The 26,463-nt window shown below is 38.9% G+C and overlaps 1 protein-coding gene and 1 pseudogene across 4 annotated transcripts in view; one reads left to right on the top strand and one right to left on the bottom strand.

Moving 5' to 3' along the window:
- Positions 1-26,463, bottom strand: part of MACROD2 (mono-ADP ribosylhydrolase 2) — a 2,106,080-nt gene that overhangs the window by 133,301 nt on the left and 1,946,316 nt on the right. The window lies entirely within an intron of this gene.
- On the top strand, positions 493-4,237 carry LOC109458415 (large ribosomal subunit protein uL24; annotated as a pseudogene).

Raw genomic sequence — 26,463 nt, 5'->3', positions numbered from 1 at the left:
AACAAACCCTGTGCAGGGAGAACTGTGGGAGCTCTTAGAAGAAACACCCCCAATTCCAGTCCAGAGGAATCAGGGAAGCTTTCTCAGAAGAGGCACAGTCTCACCTGAGAACTTTACTATTGAACAAATATTTACTGAGCACCCAGTCTCTATCAGACTCTCTTTTAGAACTTTGCGACCCACTGTGATAGCAGCTAGCCTGGTGTGGCTATTGAGCCGTTGAAGGGCAGAATGTCCAAATTGAAATGTTTTTTAAATGTCAAATGCACGTCACATTTTGAAGACAACACTAAATAATGTAAAATATCTTATTAACAATTTTTATATTGATTCCAAGTAGAAATGACATTACTTTGGCTACACTGGGTTAAATAAAATATAGAATTAGAATTAATATCACCTGTTTCTCTTACTTTTTTTAACACTACTTCTCAAAAATTAAAAAAAAAATCATGTGCTTTTGTGACTCACATTTCATTTTTATTGAAGGGCATGGCTCTAGAGATAACTAGTAAGGAAAGGAGCTCTGGAGTTCAGTCTAGTGGAGCAGGTAGATATTGTCTCACATCCCTACCACTGTCCCTTGTCACTCATCTCTGATTTCTCTGCATTCTAGTGGCTTCTTCTCATGAACACTGTGGCACTCCACCTTAGGGGTTTTTCTAGTCTCAACAGGATGCCTGCCCTGAGCAGCCAATTTGGAAGCAGCTCTCAACCAATGATGGACAGGATTAGGTGTATTAATACCGTGCTTTTGTGCTCAGGGGGATAACTGAGGCACATCCTACATCGTCTCCCAGAGTTCTCCTTCAGGACCCAGTCCCAGCTGCCCACAGGACAATATGCCTGTTCAAGCACTTGTATTTGTTTCTTTCCCTTCCTCGTCTTACTTCCATTCTTCCCTCCTGGTGCTTCCTGGGATCACCCTCCAATTGCTTGCCCTGCAATCCTTGTCTTAGGGCTAGCTTCTGGGGAACCTGATCTAAGACATTTTAAAATCAAACAATTACACAAACATATTATCCCCCATCGTGATACTGATACTAATGGAGGAAAGTACAGGTTGCAAACAGGACTTCTAACAAGGTCATCAGAGGGGGTTTTCCCATGGAAAGGACATTTTAGCTGACAAGTTTAAGGCATTTACCCCATGAAATTAATCAGTAGAATTTAATGATGCAAAAGAGGGAGACATGGATGAGTGTTACAGGTGGAGTGAAGAACATGTCCAAAGGCCCTTATGAGGGAAAGACAGTGGCATCTTTGAAGACTGGGGGGTGATCAATGGAACTGGAATGCAGAGAGTGAGTGCCATAAAATGGGCCTAAGTGGGAAATATTCATGCAAATGGAGTAGGGTGAACTGAGGGGAGAGGGAATATTCTACAGGTTGGGGAATAAGACCCAGAGGTGAAATTGAGCATTATGTTTGGGGAGTCACAGGGACTGAGTTTCAGTGACATCAAAGAGAATAGAGCAAGGAGAGAAGCCAGATAAGAACAAGTGGTTGTATTACAAAGGGCTCTGTACCCTTTGCTAAGGAGGAAGACACTTCCATGAAGGGAACTAGGGAACCATGAAAGGTTCTCTCTCACATGGTTGTTTTGTGGGGGTATGGATTGGGTGGGACGGGGGCAGGAGGGGCAGAGAAAAGTGACCCATGTGAAATTGATTAAAATACTCCAGATAAGAGATATTGTGGTATATATATGATAAATATTCCATTTTACAGATGAAGAAAATTTTGGATAGTTTCAATAACTCTTCCAAAGGTCTCATAGCTATTAGAGAATGGAAACAGGATTTGAGCCTTGGTTATCGACCTCCAAAGTGAAATCTATTAATTACCATATTATAACGCTAGCTGGAATTTCACCCAAGCACATAGCCTGGGAAAATTGGAGGTTGGCGACATAGGGGTTATTTTGGTTTCAAGTGCACATGAGATGTTCAGTAGAGACGTTTCAGTGGATAGGAAGAGAAGCCAAGACGGAGAGAAAAAAATAGCTCAGTAAAAATCCTTCTAAAATAATACCTAGAAATTTGCATAAGATTTTTTGAAAAAGAAAATACATAGTTATACTAGTTGCTGAAATTCCTGGTTAACTTTCTGTTTTTTTGTGACCTTGTCTGGGTTGTGTATTTTGACTGATGGTAAGCAATAATTACTTCCAGTATCTGTTCTCTGTATGTCACAAATAAGAATAGATCCTATTGAAAGCCCTCCTGTCCAGCGTAAGAAAAAGAAAAACTCTAGCCTCCTTTCTCCCATCTCTGCATACATTATGTGATTCCCAGACCGATTATAATTCCTCCTTCTCCTGCATGTGTCCAATATTCTCATTTCTTTCCCATAAAGCTGTGCTTTAAGAAAGCATCAGCTGTCATTATCAATTTAGTGTAAATTACTCTTATTAATAACCCATCATATCTTCCAAGACTACTATACTACTCTAATTATCCAGTATTCTTACCTAACAGTAGTTTCTGTAATTACTATAGTAAGCATCAAGACCTCTTGGTCTTGAATTTAAATCCCCCCTAATTTCTACTAGGCATATTCCAAAAAAAGGTATTGGGGTCTTACTTTATTTTGAACACATGCAATTCTATATATATATTTTTTCTTTATGTTCTCTTCCCAATTGTATCGATCTTTCCTCTCTGCAAGGGCAATATCTACTGGCAATGGATAATCTCTTTGAGATAAAAATCACATTCTTAACAGCCACCTAAAACAATTAGTCAACAGATTCAAGGACTAGGGAAAAATTGTCTAGGGGGGGTTGATGTTATTTTAGACAAGTCAATGTAAATATCAGAAGCCACATCAAAAGACAAATAGGAACATATGTTTCTTCTCTCCTGGTGGCAGAGTAGGCTACAGACAATTAAATATTGTCAGTATGTACATTGCTATAGACATAAAATGACACTTGAATCCCTAGCTGTACAGTTTTCTGGCATGTGCTGTGTTCTTTCTGCCAAATTAGTTCATTTGCAGAAGTCTGCCCTTATCTAATGTACTATTTTTTGGATAACTCTAAAAGAATTCCAGTTGTCTCCTCTTCAAAAATATGTTTAGTAAAAACATATATTGGAGGCCCTGTGATCAATGAAAAGAGAAATCTCTGCAACTGACTGCATACATTCAAAATGGAATTCAGTCTGCCTAGTGGACATTGGCCTATTCCCTTTCATGGGTGCTAGGGACAGTCATTTAATGCAGAGCTGTCTCCCACTTAAACTAACAGAACCACCATGAGGAGGTGGTGAATGTAGCAGGGAGCAGTAGACAGAAATGGCTCGGTGGTGGAGGGATGGTGCAGTACAACCAGTAAGGAAGACCACAGGAGAACACTCTCACCACAACAGCTTGAGAAATGTTTTTAGGACTTTCTGTCTTCTTGGCAGTTCGCTTTTTGGAATAAATTACTCTATTTCTCCCAGTTCTCATTACAAATGTCAAATGATCCTGGACTTGTGGAACCAATTTCCCTGTTTTACTCCAGAAGATCTATAGTTTCTAGAACTATCAAATGACCTTGAGTTTTTAATATTTATGCTGTGAATGTTTTCTTCAGAAAACCCCTGAATAACAGTATTGTAATGAATGCTGCCTTGTGACTGCAAATGCCAATCAAAAACATGTCCAGTTAGATAAAAAGCTTTTTCTGATCACATGACAATGTTTGGACAAATACTCATACATGCACATACTACTGGAACCATTCAAACGAATGTTAAGTGAATAATTTTCTCAAAAACTGATTATCCTCTCCCCTTCTGTGGCCACCGCTGAAGCGCCATCGTTGAAAACGAAGTTCAACGCCTTTGTGACTTCTGACCGGAGCAAGAACCGTAAAAGACATTTCAGTGCACCTTCCCACATTCGCTCTTCTTTCCAAAGAGCTGAGACAGAAGTACAATGTCGACCCATGCCCATCTGAAAGGGTGATGAGGTTCAGGCTGTCCGAGGACACCACAAAGGGCAGCAAACTGGCAAAGTGCTCCAGGTTTACAGGAAGAAATATGTCATCTACACTGAATGAGTGCAGCGGGAGAAGGCGAACGGCAGGACAGTTCATGTGGGCATTCACCCCAGCAAAGTGGTTATCACCAGACTAAAGCCAGACAAAGACCGCAAAAAGATCCTTGAACCCAAAGCCAAATCTCACCAAGTAGGAAAGGAAAAGGGCTAATATAAGGAAGAAACAATTGAGAAGATGCAGGAATAAAGTAATCTTATATACAGCTTTCATTAAAAGCTGTTAAAATGAAAAAAACAAACTGATTATCAAATTTATGATTGGAATCATTTACAAGAATAAATAATTACAAGAATAAACATTATGTATGAAAAATAAAAGATGACTCTTCAGTGTGTCCTATTAAAGCAAATTAAATTATGATTTTGGTCAGTTATAATTACACTAATAACGAGTCCAAAAAGGTAAGTTTAAAAGAGTTGAACAAAGACATAAAACTGCAGTTGTTATGATTAAAAGTAGAAATACATACCTGATTCATCGCCCTTTAAACAACTTCCTTTATCCATAGCCTAAACTCCCCACTTTTGCAAGATTTTGCCATATTTTCATGTAGCAACTTGAGTGACCAATTTTACAGTGCTACGGGTTTGGCATAGTAATAAAATAAGAAATCAGCACTACTTATCTGGGACTATTTGAAACATTAAATCTGATGAGCAACTTTTAATTTCTCCCTTCAGTTTTTTTTTTTTTTTTTTTTTTTTGCCTCTTCTTATATGAATTCATTAATCATATAAATGTTAACACATTATCATTGACTCATGGACTGAATAATACATTTTTACTAATGCTGTGATAAAATTAAAATGTAGTTTTTTTTTGTTTTGTTTTGTTTTTTAAGGATTCTCATCCAAGGATTTTGATTTCAGTTGCTGATAAGAACTCAGGATGCTTTTTTTCTTTTTTTTCTTTTTTTTTTTTGGTGTATTCAAAGTCACTCATGAGGCATGTTGATATTAGAGAAAGCAGCAAAAACACGAAAGTCAAAGTATGAGACAGGATTATTTTTCACCATTAAAAGCCGTATCAGACACAAATTCCCTAAACATCACCACTGCCTTAGAAAGCCTTTGTGGTGCCAATATTTAGTGAGCAGTAAGGAACACTTACTGGCAGTTCATACATTCTTCACTCTGCTTGTTGGAAGGTTATTGTTATTCATGTGATGGATAAAAAAGCAAAATGAGTTCTCTGAGAGACCATAACCCTGCAGGTCCATAATTCTTCTCTGACAGTACCACATTAGTCATTTTAGTGACTTAATTTTTGAACCTGTTTCTGTATCCCTGAAGGATCGAGAAAAATCCTATATAAAATGTATTCAACCTGAAAAGAGGGCTCTCAGTTCTTTACCTCAAGTAAGATAAATTAGAGACATGGAAAGGAGACTCTGTTATCATGCTTGGGTGATATGGAGAAGGACATCTAAAGATTTCCCAAGGACAGAATGAGCATGTTTCTATGATTATTTTAGAGCAAGGGTCAGCAAACTCCAGCCTGCAGACCTGCTTTCCTATGCCCTGCATGCTAGGAATGGTTTTTACATTTTTAAAGGGTTGTAATAAAAACAAAGAAAAATATGCGACAGAGACCATATGTGGCCTGTGAAGCCAAAAATATTTCCCATCTGGTCCTTTATAGATGTGTGCTGACTCCTGTTTTAGGGCAACCTGATGAAATAGCAGATGACTCAGCCTACAAAAACCACACATGTGAATGCCTAATTGGAGGGCACTTATCCATGTGGTATGTAGGAGCTGGCTTGATCCACAACCACCTCCTGTCCACCTCCTGTCCACTGCTTCAAGGCAGTGAACTCCTCATCTCTCACATGTTTTTACTGATTGCAAACCCTTATGTGGAATTGAAAAGGACTTTTGACTTAAACATGAGCTTAAGTCAATAAGAGGATATAATATTTGAAGGGGTGTCAAGTAATCTAAGGGCAGAGGCACAGCCAAAATGTAAGAAAGCCTTGGAATAGGAAACTGGAAAACTGTTTGGAATTATGGAGATTTTAAAATATGCCCACAAAATCTGAGCTACTTGTCCCTTCACGAGGTTGAGTTTAATTTGCCTCCCTTTGAATGGATACTGGACTTAGGGACTTGTTTCTAATTAACAGAATATGGTAGAAATTATAGTATGTCACTTGTGAGATTAGGTTACAAAAGTCTGCCACTTCTCTCTTGAACGTGCTATCATTCTCTTGGGTCACTTGCTCTGGAGTAAGCCCGCTGCCACGTCAGGAGGATACAGATCAGCCTACGGAGAGGTCCACGTGGTGAAGAACTGAGTTCTCTGGCCGACAGTCAGCAAGAAAGTACCCAGAGCCAGCCTCCCCCGTGAGATGGGTGTGTGGGAGGGTGTGGTAAGTATATGGGGACATTGAGCTGAGTAGACACTACAAATATTATGTTTATCCCACCTTCAAGCAGCTATGGGTGTGATGGACCCACCACGGCTGAGTCAATTTTAATGTATCTATGTTTCTTTCCAGCTGCAGTCTGCTCTTGTCTTCATAGATTGCAACTCTTCCTGATCCAGCCAAGTTTATCAAACCCTTCCTCATTTGTGGCAACTGATCTTTTAGTTTCTGAGTCCAGAACAGTGGGTTTTCTCTGAAGGAATCTCCATGTTGCCTACAGAGAATTACCCTCTAGTAATTGAAACTGTTTACCCAGCACTCTCCTTTCTCCATTTCCCCCCACCTACCCTCCGCTTACCTCTTTTCTTTTACTTCACCAGTCCTCCTCTACCCATTCCCTAGTTTCCCTGCTCTGTGCACTTTGAGGCACCAATGCCAGCAGACAGCCTTCCTCCTTCCCACCCCCACGCCCTTACACATTTAGCTCAAAGAGCCTTGGATGCAAAATGTACCTGATCTGATCTAGCCCTCTCATGTGTACAAAGGAGGGAACTGAAACTTACCTAAGAAGTCTGAGAAATCATCCCCTTTGACCCACGACATTAAAACATATAAAGGTAGGTTTGATCACCATTTGTTTTCCACGTATGGAACACTTAATACTACTTAGTGTTATATTGTGATGTAATAAGAAATGCAAAATTAGACTTTATTTCCAGTTCCTGACATAGAGCTCCTAAAACCTCTGTAATGTTCTGAGTGGTACAGGTGACAGAAACATCTTTCTTTATAAATAATTAGCTCTTTTCAAACACACCGGAGCTGATGCTAATACGGTGACTCTTGGTGGGCTCCCAGATAGCTTCAGGATGGGGGATAGTTGCCAGAGAACTCAACCATGTTATTGGAGGGTTGGTACTTTCAGCCCCATTCCTGACCTCTGGGGAGGGGAGAGGGGCTGGCAATTGAGTCAGTCACCAAAGGCCAATGATTTAATCAATCATGCCTATGTAATGGAAGCTTCATACAAACCCTGAGCAACAGGGTTTGAAGAGTTTCTAGGTGGGTGATTGCATCCACGTGCTGGGGATGTATTATTCCAACTCCACAGAAGGGCTTGTGTTTGGGACCCTCTGGGTTTTATCCTACGCACCTCTTTATCTGGCTGTTCTTTTTCATCCTTTATAATATCCTTTATAATAAATGGGTAATAGTGAGTAAACTGTTTCCCCTGAGTTCTGTGAGTTGCTCTAGCAAATTATAAAACCCCAAGAGGGGCTTATGAGGACTCCCTTTCTTAATAGCCAGTCAGTCAAAAGTGGGTGGCCTGGACTTACAATTGGCATCTGAAGCAGTCTTGTGGGACTGAACCCTTAACCTGTGGGGTCTGACAATAACTCTGTAGTTGGTGTCAGAATTAAACTAAATTATGGGACACCCCACTTTGCCAGTTTGGTGTTAGAAGTGTTGTGAGTAGAAAGAGGTCATAGTAATAGTATTGTAGAACTTAGGCGCTGTGCTAACGCTTTGCATGTGTTATCTCACTTAATCCTCACCCAATCTGCTGTGAGGTGGATACCATCTTTGCCTCATTTTTTAGATAAGGCAACAGAGACTTCCAATTAAGCAATGTACCCAAATTCCCACTGATCAAGTGAGGATTTAGACCTGGTCTAACTACCCTAAGATTATGTCCATATTCTGATTTGTACCTGCTTTGCAGCATTCAGAAAACCCTCTAACAAACTCATTGCTGGTTAGCAATGGCTAGAAATGACTTTCACCTCCCGAAGATGTTTGTTAATAAGGAAAATAGAAATGGCTCTGGGGTAGATTTAGCTGTTGTCAAATAACCTGAGGTCTGACATTATGGGGGTTATTCTCTACCCAGGAAAAGGAAGATTTCAAAACCTAAGTTATACACAAGGCAGGCAATCCTAGAAAATAAAGGGACTGATAGACTTCCTATAACTGTAACTACCACATTCTGCTTTCAGGAGCAATGCTTTATTACTGTGTTCATTGCTCTTTTGGTCCCTAAAGAACTTTTTCAACAATGATTTATCTTAATTTAACTTTTTTTTTTTTTTTTTTTTTTCTCTAGGAAAGCAAGCAGTACACTTCATTCAAGATAAATGATTTGCAGTCATGGTAAATTCCCTTTGCTTATTCATTTGTTCAGTCATTTGGCCACCTACAAATATTTACTATGTGTCTGGTATTAAAAAATGTCATTTCTTTAAAATACTATAAGCCTTTCCACTTTTAGAAGCAAATATATATGAGACTTTATGGCTGCATTTGTGCTCACTGTATTTTTTTATAACACATTGTCTGTTTTGACCAGAGTTGAAGTTTTATAGTAAAAATCTATTACCCTGGAGATGAAAAAGTGGCCAACAGCCAGTAATAATTGACAGTTTTTCAGCATAAAGAGCAAAGAGTGTTCTATAAACTGAAAAAGAAAGATACAAACAAACAAGTACATTCCAAAGTTACGTATGTTATAATTTTCAGGAAACTGTCTTTTTATTTCTTTTCTCAGCTGACACTTCACTGTTAGCTCATAAGCACTTATGATTCGTTTGGCTGGCACCTGTTGAAGAAATAATGGCGGACTAACTGAAGGGAGAGCAACAAAGAGAATGCCAGGAGTCTTTCTACACAGAGGAAAGTAAAATTATAAATCTCTTTAGGGAAAGCATACACATATCAGGGAAAAATAATTTAGCCATACTTTTTCTGGGATACTGGCAAGACTTCCTCCCTGACCAGTATATGATTTTACTGGATGAAGTCAGTTTTGGATTTTACACTCAGGCTCCTTAAAAAGGCATTTTGTTGCCTGGATTTTTCCTATGGAGAGGAAAAATGGATATCTTTAACCTAGAAGAAGTAATAACAACAATAATAAAAATAATAGTTATCATTTTTGAGTGCCTACTATATACAGAGGGTGCCAAAAATGTATACACATTTTAAGAAAAGAAAAAACTGTACTAATTGTAATACTCAATATATACCGATAACAAAAGATGAATACAAGTCATGTTTGACTTGTGCAGTTACAGTAGGTGCTCAAAGTGGTTGTCATCAGCATCCAAACACTTCTGATTATGGCAAACTACTGTTTGAACATCGATACAACGTCTCTTAAAATGTGTATACATTTTTTTGGCACCCCCAGTATCTACATGTCAAACTTTAGGCTTGTTCTTTTATATATTTTACTTCTAAACTTTGCCCAAATCCTGGAAAGTAAGAATTATTATTCCTATTTTACAGATGAGAAAACTGAAGCTGAGCGGGACTTGCGGAAATCTATAGGCCAGTAGGTGGCAGAGCTGGGATTCAAACCTGGATCTGGCTGCCATTACAGTCTGTGCCCTTCTCACCCATGATATACTCACTGGACGGTGTCTCTCCAACTGACTTTAGACCAAGAAAACTTTCCCAACTTATTGTATGAAAACACTCTTGTCATATAATTAAATTTTATGCAGAATTCTATTTAAATTATAATTTAATTACATTTCTAGGCATAAATTTATTGCAAAATCATCACTAGCTTCTGTTTCAGGACTTGTTTGTGTTTCCTGTCTCATTAAACATCCTTTTTGCACCTCAGTAACCTCCTCTGAAGGCATCTTTTTGTAGGCAGTTGAGAGATATGATGTTTTAATAATGTTTCACAGATTACTAGCTTTTGTGGTCAATGAGCTCAGACTGCTTCAAAACTGTCCTTATAAAACTTTGTATTTGGAAATCTAACACTGTACAGTATCAATGAATAAATTGAAAAGTAAAAATTCAGGATTCAGCCTCCTAAGATCAAAGTCTGAATTTCAAAATCAGGTCTTAAACCCATAAACTGGCTTTTCACATTATTTCTAAAACCTCTTTTCTAAAATGTATCCTGAGAAAACCTTGACCTGTAGAAACAGCACTGAAGAACACTTGTTATTGAAACATGGAGCTGGTAAAGTAAGATTAGAAAGCTAAGCAGATGATGAGGTCCAATTTTTCCCAATTTAATGAGTGGTAGATAGGAAATTGGCAGCAGTTGAACACCAAGAGAGAAGCAATTCCCTGTGGTTGCCAATATATAAACCATCAGGCTTCTAAAGACAAGGTTAACACACAAGCCAAAGAATTTCCCAGTGTAAACATTAGCTCCAATTTCACCTTTGCCTGGGGCTGCCATTTAAAAAATGAAGCCACTCATAAATAGTACTTTCAGCATTCCTTTGACCCACTGTCAAACAACTTAGAAATGTAGAATGACATTTTAAAAAGTGAACACGCAAATTTTAAGTCTAATTCCAAGCTGCCTTCCAAATACACTCTTTAAGACTAACAGTACTGTTTACTTTCTGTAAGTCCTATTCTTACTAGTTACAGTATCTCTTTCCACAAGTCTGTTTCCTATGGACACACTGGAGCCACCACCGACAGTCATGGCATAACTTACTTTCTTTCTTTCTTTTTTTTTTTTTTGCCTTTATATCCCCTTCTGATGTTTTATCCCCTCTCCCACTACATTATTTTCATTTTATATTTCCTTCCATTCACTTGCACTTGCCCCTGCTCCATCCTTGGTGTTTATCTCTGGGTTGGGTACCCCTTACCTACAGCTTTTCTCCATACCTCCAGAGTTCAAGGCCTTACCTACAGCTTTTCTCCATACCTCCAGAGTTCAAGGTGGACTTTCAAGCAGTGTCAATGCTTCCCTGAAATTCAATTTGATCTTTCACACTGAAGCAAGAGTGCAAAGGGGGGGCAATAGATAAAAAATTATATTATTAGCCATAACATAATGTTCTCTTAACTGTCATTGTCTCTCTAACTTAGAAAACAAAGACACAACAATTTATTAGTCAATAGTATTTACCAATGACGGACTTTGGTAGAAATGTTCACTGTGCATTCTTCCCACTGATAGTTCCCCTGTTTTCTTCTAGGGAACCACTCCACCCCTACTCTCAATCCATGACTTTTAAACATAGTTGACCTGCTCTCTCCCCCACCCTTCCAATCCCAGAGTTTTCATGTGACCTAGGCCTAGTCTGAGCATTGCATGTCCCTGGGCACAGTGATTGGCTTAGGGGTAGACACTTGACCTAAGACTGGCCAATCAAAGGCAATGAAACTCAATTCTAGATCTTTTGTTGGGGCTTTTGCGAAACAAGCACGTTTATTTTAATGGGGTTGATGAGACGATAGCTGGTGGACACTTTTGTCTCAGTAAGAGAAGGATGTCTGAATGGAGCCAAAGCAAAGGGAGGAAGAACACAGAGATGGAGAGCGAGATCAGTCCTAATGCAATTGTTTGAGTTTCTCATCCAGCATAACCTAGACTTTTCAAGTACACGTCTGCTTAACCAATTTGATTTGGATTTAAATCTAAGAGCCTTGACCTATGCAAACTATATGGTGGGTTTCTTGTGGTTTTCACACTTGGTCGTCTACTGGCAACACCCTGGTAGTTTTAAAAACTACTGATTTAAAAACATCCATGGACTGGTTTTGCAATGTCATATATAGTGCTCACCACTTCAGGGTCTCGGCCATGCTGAGCTCTGCTGTGATCATCATCAGAAAGTGCCTACTGAGTGTATTATTACACATGAAGATACTCTCCAAAGAGAACTTCATCGATAATTCTGGGATTGTCTTTCAGTCTATTTTCCATTTCTTTCATATCGCTCATCCTTTGAATTTAGTGCTCCTTTGCCCTCATCAACCATCAAAACTGTCTCTTAGAGAAAAAGAACAGTGCCAGTTTGACTTGGCTACAGTACAATCCCCATTTCCTATTACTGCTCTGACGGCACACATTCAAAATGCAAATTTTTGTGCACCAAGGAAGAATAACTCTTGAAATAACATTTGGTGCCATTGAGGACTTGAAACTCACACTTGATTTAGTAGAGCTGCATAGACAGCAAAGTGTGACTGCACAGCAAAAGCAACAATTTTGTCAGCAAATTTTGTAGGTGAGTAATTTTAAACAGGAAACAGAAATAGTGAATATATGATAGTGTAACTGAACTTCAACCTTTCACAGAACCTGGGGCATTGGAAGAAACCATCAAGCTCACATAGATTAAATCCTTCATTTGAGAGAGCCAGAGACTTGCATAGACAGGAATTTGGAGTTTTATTCTCCAATTGTACAAGGTATAATAAAAAAACATAGTGAATGTTCAAATACAAAAAATTTTATTACAGTGAAAGACACATTGCCATTAATCTTACTCAAAATTCTCCCCCTTGGGCCGGCCCAGTGGCTCAGGCAGTTAGAGCTCCGTGCCAGTTTGATTCCCACATGGGCCAGTGGGCTCTCAACCACAAGGTTGCCAGTTTGACTCCCTCAAGGGATGGTGGGCTCCGCCCCCTGCAACTAAGATTGAACATGGCACTTTGAGCTGAGCTGCCTCCCGGATGGTTCAGTTGGTTGGAGCGCATCCTCTCAACCACAAGGTTGCCAGTTCAATTCCTGACTCCCGCAAGGGATGGTGGGCAGCGCCCCCTGCAACTAAAATTGAACACAGCACCTTGAGCTGAGCTGCCGCTGAGCTCCTGGATGGCTCAGTTGGTTGGAATATGTCCTCTCAACCACAAAGTTGCCTGTTCGACTCCCGCAAGGGATGGTGGGCTGTGCCCCCTGCAACTAGCAAAATGGCAACTGGACCTGGAGCTGAGCTGTGCCCTCCGCAACTAAGACTGAAAGGACAACAACTTGACTTGGAAAAAAAGGCCTGGAAGTACACACTGTTCCCCAATAAAGTCCTGTACCCCATCCCCAATAAAATCTTTTAAAAAAAAGAGTTAAAAAAAATTTTCCCCCTTGCCTTCGAACACACTTATCCCATCGTACATAAGAAGTACATAAGAAGGCTTGATCTTGCCAACTGTGTTCCTCACATTTAGCTATCAAAATAATCTAGTCATTCTATTTTACATAATGTGTCTCAAATTGTTATCCACACACCTGGCTCCCAGATCTAGTTTCTAAATACTCTTCTCCACTATAAGGAATCACCACTTCCTGAAGAAATGGCTGAGCTGGGCCAGGGAAAGTATAAAATGAACTTGAGTATCTGGTTAGACAGAAAGCAAGGAAGTGCTCAAAATATGGTAAAGGGATGTCAAAAGGACACAGAAACCACCTTGAAGAAATCCTTGGTAGTTATTAATTATAAGCCATTGAAATCTCATGTGTTCACAATTATATAAATAATAAATAAATGAATGAATTGCATGTGATATTTACATAGTTTAACATATCTCCCACAAGGTACACATTAAGTACAAATGGCAAAAAGAGTAGCTGTATAGTTGAGGAGCCTTTCACACACCACTTTAATGGAATAATCAAAGGGAACATTAACAGTAATGGGCTAAATTGAAATTATGGGCACCTCATAGCATGCCATGAAAATAATGCAGTATCACTTCTGTGACATTTATGTAAAGATACATAACTTGAATTCAGTCATGAAAAATCATCAGACAAACCCAAATTGAAAATATTTTACAATATAACTGGTCTGTAATCTTCAAAAGTGTCAAGCTTAATAAAATCAAATGAAGGCTGAAGAACTCCTTCAAACTGGAGGAGAGTAGGTAGAGACATGACAACAAAATGAAACAAGTGATTTTGAACTGGTCCTTTTTGTTAGAAAGGGCATTATTGGGAAAACTGGTGAAATAAGTGGGGTCTGAAAACTGGTGAAATAGATGGTAGTAATGTATCAATGTTCCTTTTCTGATTTTGATCTTTGTGTGTGTGTGCTCATGTAGGGGGACTGACCATGTTTATAGGAAATGTACAGTGAAATATTTGGGGCTAAGGGATACCACATCTGCAACTTATTCTAAAGTTGTTCCGGAAGGAAACAGTCCTTTTTACTGTACTTGTAAATTTGCTATGAGTTTGAGATTGTTTAAACATTTTAAAAATACATTTAAAAAATGTTGCTTCAAAGATGCATTGCATTTAGTTAAAATGCAGATTTCTGACTTTGTTGAAGGCTGGGACTGGGGGAGAGAATTCACATTTTTAGCATTTACCATAAGCTGCAGCTTTAGACTGAGGGAATACGTAAGAAGTTCTCCAGAGAGTAGCAGTTTGCAACCATTTACCCAGCACTCAGCAAAACTGTCCCATTTCTGCCCACATTCTAGCACCAGCCTCCTCATCCCTCCACCCCTTTCCTCCCAAGCCCATATCTACTTTCTTTCTGCCAGCAGCAAAGATTGTTAGCGAACAGTGAAATTCTCAGGGCAGAGAATTGAGAAATGATTCCAGGGGATGTGCTAGCATTTTTGTCCAGAGAGAGTACAGTAGACTGGTTTTCTGTGTATCATTCCGGGATCCCTGGAGTACAGTCATTTCCTAAGACTGCCTCTGATGGCTCCAGAGTGACAGGAGTTATGTGAAAACAGGCATGCTTGAGCAAGGCATTAGGAGAGCGTGGCATGCATCCAGGTAATTCTAGTGTAGGTGGACCGTTTTAAGGCTCTCTCTGGTATAATAAGACAGCAAAACTTTGTTACACTAGAAAATTGAAATTTTGAAATATAATGGCAAAATCCTAATGTGAAAAACCAATACTATTCAAATAACAATATTTCTCCGTAAAGACAAAGCAAAACAAAACCTTTCTCTGCTGAAAATTAGTATCTACTATTACATAAGCTGTCAAATGTCTTATCAACATGGTGCCAACGTTGAAAAAAAAAAAAAATACCCTAATGTTTTAGCTCTACAAACCCAGGGATTGAGGTTTCAACAAAACAAAGACAAACACATGTGAGTGATGCATTCTTTATCCTCAGTTTTGGAAATCAAATGGTTAAACACATACAGCCTGAATTACTCACAGACATATACAAGATTTAAAGAAAGATACTTTATAATTATTATTAAAAGACCCACTGTACGTGCCCTGATAAACCGCTCTTTTCCTTGGTTAGTTTTAGGAGCTGTTAATAACTTAGGGTTACCTTTTATGTGAGTCCTCCAGACAATTTCGGAGGACTTTTAGAAGAAGTTTCTTCATCTGTGAAATGAGAGGGTTGCCTTAGATACTCTCACAGGCTTATATTGCTATTAAAACCCACTATTCAGAGCTTTTGAATTAAAGATGGAAATATTTGTTGGGCATGAAGGAAAGAGTCTAGCACAGAGTCACCAGACTTCAAGAGATCATGGGGGCTGGATCATGAATGTCTCAGTGCCAAGGTCTAAACTGATGGCCAGTAACCAGAGTCCACCTTCTCCCTCATGTCGCTGACCTAACTTGATATCATCCGTGAAGTTTTAGAGGCAGGAAGTAGAGGTTGAAGAGTGATTGAAAGTGGAGTTTGTGTAAATATTGAAGGTACACTAATTCCTTGGGAAGCTTGACTTGAGGAAAAAGAGAATTGAAACCAGGAAAGGTAGACTGGGAGAAAGTCCATTTGGGATAGAAATTAATGTGGTTGTGGGGAGGGCAGATTGTGCTGAGTGATCCTAAGGGAGAGTAAAGAAAAAAAAAACAAGCTAGAGAGATACAAGATTTAATCAATGCATTTTAAATCTTACCTCTATTTGCAAAATAGTGTTGTTCATATTAAAAGAACTTACAAGCATTAACAAACAAGGTGGGTGAGATTTTGGTGGGAGCGAGCTCTTCCTGTTGCAAATTCAACACACTTTGACTGACTGATTCTTCTGTCCAGAGACTGTGCTAGGTGGTTTTCATATACCATCTTGGTATATGGGTTAAATCTCCCAACAGTCCCACAAGATAGGTGTTTTGTTTTGTTTTGTTTTGTTTTTTGGGGTATTTTTTTGTGTGTGTGTGCCTCTATTTAATACGAGGAAACTGAGTTTTAAGTTATAAAAACTGCCCAAGTAGGAAGCATCACTTGGATAATCAAGAGCTCTGCACACACTCATGCTGAACCGTTTCTCTGCGGGTTCATATACAAGGTCTGACAATTAAGTTCACGAAAGTGTTGCAACGATGTTGCTAAGCTTTTTTGATATCAGAGGGATTATTCATTATGAATTTGTACCAACTTGACAAACCAAGTTTATTGTTTGGAAGTGCTGAAAAGCCTGTGTGAAAAAGACATAAACGACCTGAACTTTCCGCCAACAATTCATGGCTCTTGCAGCACGACAATGCTGCAAGATATGGCACTGTCTGTGAGGGAGTTTTTAGCCAGTAAACAAATAATTGTATTGGAACACCCTCCCTACTCATCTGATCTGGCCCCCAGTGACTTCTTTCTTTATCCGAAGATAAAGAAAATATTGAAAGGAAGACATTTTGATGACATTCAGGACATCAAGGGTAATATGACAACAGCTCTGATGGCCATTCCAGAAAAAGAGTTCCCAAATTGCTTTGAGGGGTTGAGTAGGCACTGGAGTCAGTGCATAGCTTCCCAACGGGAGTATTTCAAAGGTGACCATAGTGATATTCAGCCATGAGGTATGTAGCACTTTTTCTAGGATGAGTTTGTGAACTTCATTGTCAGAGTGCGTATGTCATTGCCTAAAGCAGGACACTACCATGAGTGAAAGAAACATTGCTAATAATATGCCAAGGACAATAAGCATAAACAGGAATTATTATGGGTCAAACAGGACCTATGGTTACTCTATCCAAGGAGTTGCAGCCCTTTTCACTATGAAAAATGTCTCTATACTTACATTCTCTAATCCCCATTTAAAATCCTAGAGCTGACTCTGAAACAGGATTTCATGGTCATAAACATACCTCTGTTTAATAGGTAAACGTGGAGAGCATGACCAAAAATGAAATAAACTCTTGGGTTCCTCTGCTAAATTGCAGCAGGGGGGTGGCTCAGAATGGCCCTGAATCAAGCAGAACACAGAGTACAAATAAAACAAGAAGGTGACATAGGCTTTTACGGTATTCTAATTTTTACTATTGGTATTTATACATTGCTTAAATTCTTGCTATTTCAAGATCTGGAGGATAAAACAAAGCTTTTCTTCGTGAGAAAGATGCTTTACCTTATCCCCACTTTTTTTTTTTTCAAAGTTAGTCAATCACTAAGCTGAGCTCATTTGAATGATGGCAAAGTCAAAATTATGACTGCCTGATTTTACCCTCCACTGCACTTGTCACAAAAATTAAATTAAAGATCATACTTATGAATATACTGCATGAACTGCTGCATGGCATTCTGAAGGATAGAATGTTCCTTCTGTTCAGCCACTCACAAAACAGCATGTCACATGATACTTTAATATGCAGAGAAAATAAAAGGGCAGACAGAAAATTCTGCCACTCAGGAAATACAAAGTGCATTTCACTAATAGTTCATGTACTCAGAAAAAATTATTTTAATAAAAACAACAATAATAATAATACCTCTAACAGCAACGTTAGATCCTTCAAACTTGTATAGTGCTTTCTAGTTTCCAAAATGTTTCCACATATAATTTCATCTGACAAAAGATATCATCAATATTTTAAAATACAGTATAGGGATGCTTGATTTAGCATTGCAAGGGCTCAGTTTCCTGAAGAATGAGTATCACACGTAAGCTTGTTGAATATTCTATACAGAGGCAATTGTAGAGCAAGAGTCAAAATACTAGTGCTTTCTGTAAAAATATGATGGAAATACAGCATTCATTACTGAAAGCCACTGAAGGCTTTGGAGATGAATGTATAGAGAAAATTACTGTTCTAAACTGGCTACTGAATTTTAGAAGCATAACTTCCCTTTCGTTTTCTTTAATGAAAATATGTTTTTGTTTTATAAATATGAATAATTCTTGCCATATATGTTTTTCAATTACACACACATTTTGGAAATTGAATATTAAAATCTCCAAAATCTGCCTCTGCCCCTTCTCTAGTCCTCCAAGATAATTCCTGAAGTCATTTGGTATACATCATTCTATACTATGTATTATAAACGTAGGTATGCATATACATACATATAAAGGAACATATCCATGCATATTTGTATGTATGTACTGTCTACCAATCACCTATGTGTCCTATCTTTATCTCTTTCTCTACCTCTATCTCTATCTCTCTGATTCTTAAATACATGACTGAGCTGATGCTTTTGCAAAGGAACTTCTTAGAAGCAGAAAATGATGAAGGAGATTGAGTTAAGATTTGTAAGCAAACACTGAAATTATTGTTTGCTTTGAGGCATTTGCCAATTCCAGATCATCTAGACTCCAGATTAGTAGTTCTCAAACTTGAGCATGCATCTGATTACTGGGCCTCACCTCAGAGTTTCTGATGTAGTACGTATGGGATGGGGCCCTAGAATTGGTATTTATTACAAGTTCCCAGGTTATACTGGTGATGCAAATACAAGAATACTTTTTGAGAAGTGTTACCTAGAGCTTGAGTTTGAATGAGCCACGTATGTGAAGCACAGAGGGGCCAGTGATTTGGTCCTAAATATAGTTGGAAATTTGCCTGTCTCAGTTTTAGCACTGGTTGGATAGGGAAAAAGGAAGAAAAAAGGGTTTGTTGAGGTTTCTTGATCTTATACACACACTAATATGAGTTTAAGGACAATAGCAAACAAAACAAAACAAAAAACAAAATTTTGAGCCAACTTTGTAGTTTAAGGTATTCCTAAAATGGTTGTATCTCCAGGTATCTTAGAAAACAAAATGTAAATAAATGAGCTCTTAACCCAACTTCAAAACATTTTCACAAAAGAGAGACAACCAAGATGGATCAGTAGGTAAACGCTGTGTTTACCTTCTCTCACAACCACATCAAAATTACAACCAATCTACAAAATAACCATTATTGAAAATTGCCTAAGATCAAGCTGAACTTGAAGCCTTTAAAATAAGGACGTGCCAAAGAAGCCACCTCCAGACTGCTAGGAAGGTCAGAGACACGGGACGGGTTGGTCCCACACCCGAGTGTGACCATTAAATTGTGGGAGGGCTATTTTGGCTGTGTGGCCCGCCCCCCATCCTCTAGAGGAGCAAGATATCCCAGCCTCACTCTGGCCCAGGGTTCCAGTGCCAGGTAGAGAAGTTCCCATAAGGTTTGGTTGTAAAAAACAACAGAAATTGTGGCTGAGTAAGAATGAGTGTGGCTGCACTCACAGGCGCTCCTCTTAAAGGGACTGCATGTGGACTTACCCACCAACAGAATCACTTGCTCTGAGTTCCAGCACTAGGGCAGCAGCTGGAAAGGCGGCAGGGACAAATGGTGCGGAATTGAATTGTCTGGCTTGGGACGGGGGTTTGAGAGGTGGCTTTCTCCTGGACGGGAAGCTGGTGGAGGCCATTGTTTCTCCGTTGAGCCCTCCCCCTTCCTGGCATGCAAACACAGTTGGCCGCCATTTCTGCATCTCTGTGTTGGTTCACCCTGGTGGTTCCAGAAGTGGCCCCACTCAACTTTCGGACACACACAGGCTGCTTGTAGTGTTTGCTTTTTGAGCAGACTGCCTGCCTTGGCTCATGCTGTAGACTTTCTTAGGGTCTCTCAAAGGTTCACAGAACCCAGACAAGCAGCGTCTGGCTTTGAGCATGTCCTGTACCTTTGGTTGAGAAGCCCTAAGCCAGCACTAGTGGCAGCCGGACTTTGTTTGGGGCTTGGCCTTTCAAGGCACTTCCAAACACAGCACAGGTGGCAGCCATCTGCAGCTTTCTTTCTGGCTCCTGCTGGGTGGTCCTGGGTGGGACATAGGCTGGGGCTGAAGTAGACCTACATAGGATCCCTCCAAGGTGGTCCTGGGACTGGCACCCCCAGTGGCCAGCTCCAAAACGAGCTGGAGCTTCACCCAGCTACCTCCAAGTATAACACACCCAAGGGACAGATTGGGCAGATGCCAGAGTCCTGCAGAGGCAGATCCTGCTCCATAGGGTCAGCCCCTGCACAACCACTGTTCTACTGTAGTCAAGGTCAGTCCTCACAACAAGTGAGCCCAAAGGTCAGTCCCTCCCACTGATGTACAATTATCAACCAAAACTCAACTATAAGATGAGGGCACACACAACCCACAGAAGGGACAAACCTGGAGCACATGGCTCAGGTGACCAGAAAGGCTGTGTCATTAAACCCCACAGCACATCTACTACATAAGGCCACTCTACTGAGACTGGAAGACATAGCAGCCCTACCTAGTACATAGAAACAAACACAGGGAGGCAGCCAAAATGGGGAGACAAAGAAACATGTCCCCACCAAAAAATAAAAAATGCAACAAAGCTCCAGAAAAAGAACTAAGTGAAATGGAGATAAGCAATCTATCAGATGCAGAGTTCAAAACACTGGTTTTAAGAATGCTCAATGATCTCAGAGAGAACTTCAACAGAGAGATAGGAAGCATAAAAATGGAGATGAAAACCATAAAAAAAAGAACAAGTCAGAAATAAAGGATGCAATAATAGAAATGAAGAATTATTACAGGGAATCAACAGTAGATTAGATGAAGCAGAGGATCCAACTAGCGATGTAGAAGATAATGTAGAAGAAAACACCCAACCAAAACAGCAAAGAGAAAAAAAGAATCCAAAAAATTGAGGAGAGTTTACGGGGCCTCTGGGACAACATCAAGCATACCAACATTGCATTATAGGGGTACCAGAAGGAGAAGAGAAAGAGCAAGGAATTGAAAACCTATTTGGAGAAATAATAACAAAAAGTTCCCTAACTTAGTGATGGAAATAGACATACAAGCCCAGAAAGCAGAGAGTCCCAAACAAGACAAACCCAAAGAGGCCAACACCAAGACACATCATAATTAAAATGCCAAAGGTTACGGGGGGGTGGGGTGGGAGATGAGGGTAAGGGGGATCAAATATATGGTGATGGAAGGAGAACTGACTCTGGGTGGTGAACACACAATGGGATTTATGGATGATGTAATACAGAATTGTACACCTGAAATCTATGTAATTTTACTAATAATTGTCACCCCAATAAATTTTAAAAAAAAAAGCCAAAGGTTAAATACAAAGAGAGAATCTTAAAATCAGCAAGAGAAAAGCAATTAGTTTCCTACAAGGGACCCCGCATAAGACTGTCAGTTGATTTCTCAACAGAAACTTTGCAGGCAAGAAGGGAGTGGCAGAAAATATTCCAAGTGATGAAAAGCAATAACATACAACCAAGATTACTCTACTCAGCAAGGCTGTGATTTAGAATTGAAGGACAGATAAGGAGCTTGCCAGACAAGAAAAAGCTGAAGGAATTCATTGCCACCAAACCAGTATTACAAGGAATCTTAGAGGGACTTCTTTAAGATAGGAGGGGGGTTAAGGATGGGTGAAAGGGGAAGGGATTAAGAAGTACAAATTGGTTGTTATAGAGGAGTCATGGGGATGTAGAGTATAGCATAAGAAATATAGTCAACAATATTGAAATAACAAGGTATGGTGCCAGATAGGCAGTGAATCTATCAGGGTGACAGATGGGAATAGGGTTGGGGGCAGGGTGAAAAAAATGAAGGCAATAAGAAATACAAATTCATAGTTAATACAGTATGGGGAATATAATCAACAATGTTGTAAAGATCATGTAAGGTGCCAGATGGGCACTGAACTTATCAGGGGGATCACATCATAGACTGTAGATGCCTGACCAATGTGCTATACACCTGAAGCTGAAACAGAATAATATTGAATGTCAACTATAACTAAATATATATGTATATGTAATCAAGGAATGTGGAGTACAACATAGGGAATATAGTTGATGGTACTGTAATGATGTTAGAGGGATAGTAGCTTGGGGGTTGATGGGTTACCACTTTGTGAGGAGTTTAAACATCTCATGATTACATGGCTTTGTACACCTGAAACTAATAAAAAATACATTTAAAAAAATCTTTAAAGAACAGGAAAATTTTTTTTTCTGAAGAAAAATGAAAACCAAAAAGACAAAATATACAAGGGAATAACAATGAGTCTGCAGAAACAATAAACTACAGATTTGATTTACATAGATTGGAGATATTGAAATTTCAGATACAGATTATTTTAAAAGATATTTTATGTGTCAAATAAAAAATGACCATGTAGATTTTAAAAAGGACCAAGTAAAACTTTTAAAAATAAAAACTTTAATAATTAAAATGAAAAACTCGGAGAAGGGTTAAACATCTGGTTCAAGATGAATAGAAAATTAGCAAATTGAATGAAAGACTTGAAAAAAATTAACCAGATGGAGACAGAGACATAAAAAATGTACATTAAGAGTCACGAAGGACAAAGAAAGAAAGAATAAGAGGTAGTGGAAAAGTATATTTGGTGAGGCAATAATGTGAGAATTTTGCAGAACTAATAAAAAGTGCCCGTTCACATATCCAGCAAACAAAGCAAACCGAAAGAAGAATAAAGAGGAATCCACACTCAGGTTCATCATAGTGACACAGAAATACCAAAGATAAAGAATAGATTGTCTACAAAGCCAGAAAGAAAAGATAGATAACCTAAAAAGAAACAATAATTAGGATGAGAGGTTACTTCTTTACAACTACAGAATTGATAAGACTTTAAAATATTGCAGGAAAACAACCATCAACCTCAAATTTTTACCCAGCAAAACTGCCTTTAGAAAAAAAAAGCAAAAGAAAAAAGGCAAAATAATAACATTTTTAGACAAACAAAATCTGAAAGTCTTTCACTAAAGGAACTTCTAGACGATTTACTGCTGAAGGCTGGAGGAAACTGTGAGACAAGCATGTTTTATTAAAAGTGCTGTTTTCTAAAATATTCTTTCAATGATTTTTTGTAAGGAAAAACAAACAAACAAACCTCTCTGGAATTATTGGGAGTTGGAATTGATAGAACTAGTATAAACCACGCTTCTTTCAGAGAATTCTGCCTATGATTTTGCTGGTTCATAGATAGCATTATCATTTATATTAAATGCTAGCCAATTAATAAGGGATCGGAAATTACGAATCCTTTCATTATAGGCTGCTGTGGGTCAAATCAAAGTACACTGTGGTTCATAAAATTGTAATCAAAGTAATGAGAATAAAATTCTATATCCAAAAGTCCACAGTATAAAATTGCAAGTAAATGAATTAAACATTTGACTTTGTATTTTGATGTTCAATACTTCAGCAAAATATTTCCAAAGTAATATTGCTTTTATTCAAGCCTGCAATGATGGCAACATTTTCCCCCTTCAATAAAACTAGTTCTAATATTTAAAGGGGGGAAAGGGAAAAGGATTAGAAAAGCTGTGTATTTTCTTGAAAAAAAAAAAGAGAGAGATTCTGACGTACTCAAACTGCACGGACTTGGGCAAGTTAAAGAACCATTTGCAGTCTGTACTCTCAAAAAATTCTGCAGAATGAGAAAATTTGACTATATGCTCTCAAAATTCTTTTTCTGGATCTAAATATGGCTATTATGGCTTTATATACTGGAAAATCTAGGTGAGTTTGTGTTTAGCTCCACTCTATGATCCTATCTGAGAATATATATTATAAGGTAAGTTGAGGTAATCGTTAGTACCTCAACAATTGGGGTTGGAAGCAGGGCAGGGACCCAAAGGTACAAGAAAAGTGTGATGAGCCTAAGTTATGGGGAGTTAAGCTGAGTAATCTATAAATAAAAATATTTAAAAAAAATTGGAGAGATGATTAAGTAGGAAAAAGGATTGATAACTCTAAAATGGCAAGACTACAGAGAAGAGTCATGATCCACATTACCCCTCTACCTAGTGATACAATATCCATTTGCATATCCAGTAGGAATATATATCTCTTTGAATCATGAGAGAAAGTGACACGTATCCAATAGTACAACACATGAATTCAGGGCAGGGTTTATGTTTTCATTGATAAATAATGTGTGCCCTATCATAGAACCATCTACCACAGGCACGTCAGATTACACTCCCTGTCTCTCTTTTTTTCCCCAGCAATTTTTTCTCCTTTGTCTTTGAAGGCCTCTTAGGAACAAACACACAATTCCCATGTTCCTATAGAGTGACTAACGTTTACATTTCACCATATTGCCGCAGAGAGAATGAAATTGATAACAAGTTCATAGTGATTTTATTTTTGTGACTCAGAGCAGGTTCTGAGACCATGTATTTGGGTGAAGTGAAGCCATATTATTTAGTCATATTTGGATTATGGAATGATGTGCCTAAACAAGCAAATTATTTAGAAAGTAAAAGAAGTTTTCACACATTTGAAGGAATAACTAGGAAGAACTCCCTTTTTAGTTAAAGATGACATAACTGCAACATTTTATGGCCGACCATGTGATACATGGAAATGACAAGAGATTCAGGCTACAGAGAACAACCTTTGACGTAGGTTGTGCGTTTAATGGCAATCACTCAGTGAGGCAGAGCCTCTCCAGGAAAAAGTCAATTGTTGTTTTGCCTCTAATCCATTTTCCAATCATGGACTTAAGAATTGTCCAGGAAATAACCTAATTATAGCAGAAAGTGGAAGCCTTGACTACTTTATCAATCAGATACTAACAAAGCTTAGCATGTGGGCCAGTCAGAGCTGTTGCCTTCTCCATGGTTCTAAGTGTTCTTTGAATGATTCTGAACTTTCAAGCACATTTCAGTGAATTAGGACAGTGCGTACCCTATCAAGGTCCTGATGAGGGTAGTAATTATCACAGCCATTACTAATAGAAAGCCAGACCTATGCTAGGTACTTTATACATACCGTTTCTATTATTTATTATTAGTTGGAAATGTTTAACCCTCACTCCTCACCCAGAGGGCAGAGACCACTTATTGCTGCCTTCTCCTCATCCCCTCATTTATGATGAGCCTGGTAGAGGAAACAGTTCCATCTTGAATCTCTAAAGAGGGCATGTCCTGGTCTGTTCTCTATAAAATAAGCTGACCAGGGCAGACTCTTTCCAGGCAGCAAAAGATACCAAGGACACCAGTACTTGATACTGAAGGGATAGAAGTTGTCTTTCATATTCAGGAGTGAAACCCAGCATTAGGAAGCCTATCTGTTGGCAGGGCAACCAGATACTGTGGTCTTACCTCATTAGTAATAAAGCTATATATTTTTTGTATTTCAAACTCTCTCAGAGCTTTGCCTTTGCAATTGGTTCTGAACTGGATGAAGATGACAGCAGTGTCATTACTTATTATTCAGAACCCTGACACTCAAACAGATACTGTGCTGTTATGGAGGTGAGCTGCTCAAGCTCTCCCTTCAAGAGATAACCTGCTACTGGGAATGAAGTTAGCTGACAGCTTCCAGTGCCCACACTTTTGGGATTCAATGCAGGATAATGTTCGTGGCAAGGCCACTTTCTCCCCAAGCTGATTGCAGCCAGTGAACTAGCAGGGGGAAGGGGATCCTAGAGTTCAGCCTTTTCCGCCCAATGCATGGCTCCTCTGATGCCCAAACCTTTCTCTGGACCTCCCTAGACTGTCTGACTGCACTGCAGACTGAGGCTCTTCCTAGCTAATCTTCCTTTCTTCTCTTCTTTCTCCTGCTCTTGTCCCCTTTTATCCTCCACACACTTTCCCCCTGTAAATTCCCTGCTCTTCTACTCCATCTTGGTATCTTCATCCTGGAAGACCCAAACTGACACCCTCAGTATTACTATACTCTCCATTTCACAGTGGGTGAAGTGGGGCTCCAAGATAGAAAGTAGGAGGTGCAAACGCATTCCCCTTTGAGAAGTTGATGCACACTCTTAGGTTGGAGGTTTACTTAAAAAAAATGCCTCATCTACATTCAAAAGAAAAAACTGAATATCTTGTAAGTGGTACTGGTGTTATAAAACAGAGACAGCCATTTCTTTATAAAACTGAGCCCAATTGGATCTGCCATTCAATGCATAAATGAAAAAAAAATACTTTGGCTTCTAGAAAATGGAAGAGAACACTAACAACAGAAAACATTTCCAGCATCCATGGCTGAGGTTTGATTCTAGATTCAGAATGTGTTCATGAGAAAAACAAATGATAGATCTCAACCTTCATCCTTACATGATTTCAGAACACCTAACTTGTAAGCACTATCCATACCTCCATATTTAGCAGAAACGGAAAATACATCACACTGAGAAAAT

Source organism: Rhinolophus sinicus, linkage group LG13, assembly GCF_036562045.2.
Source record: "Rhinolophus sinicus isolate RSC01 linkage group LG13, ASM3656204v1, whole genome shotgun sequence".
Taxonomy (NCBI): Eukaryota; Metazoa; Chordata; class Mammalia; order Chiroptera; family Rhinolophidae; genus Rhinolophus; species Rhinolophus sinicus.
This window is presented reverse-complemented; position numbering and strand designations above follow the sequence as displayed.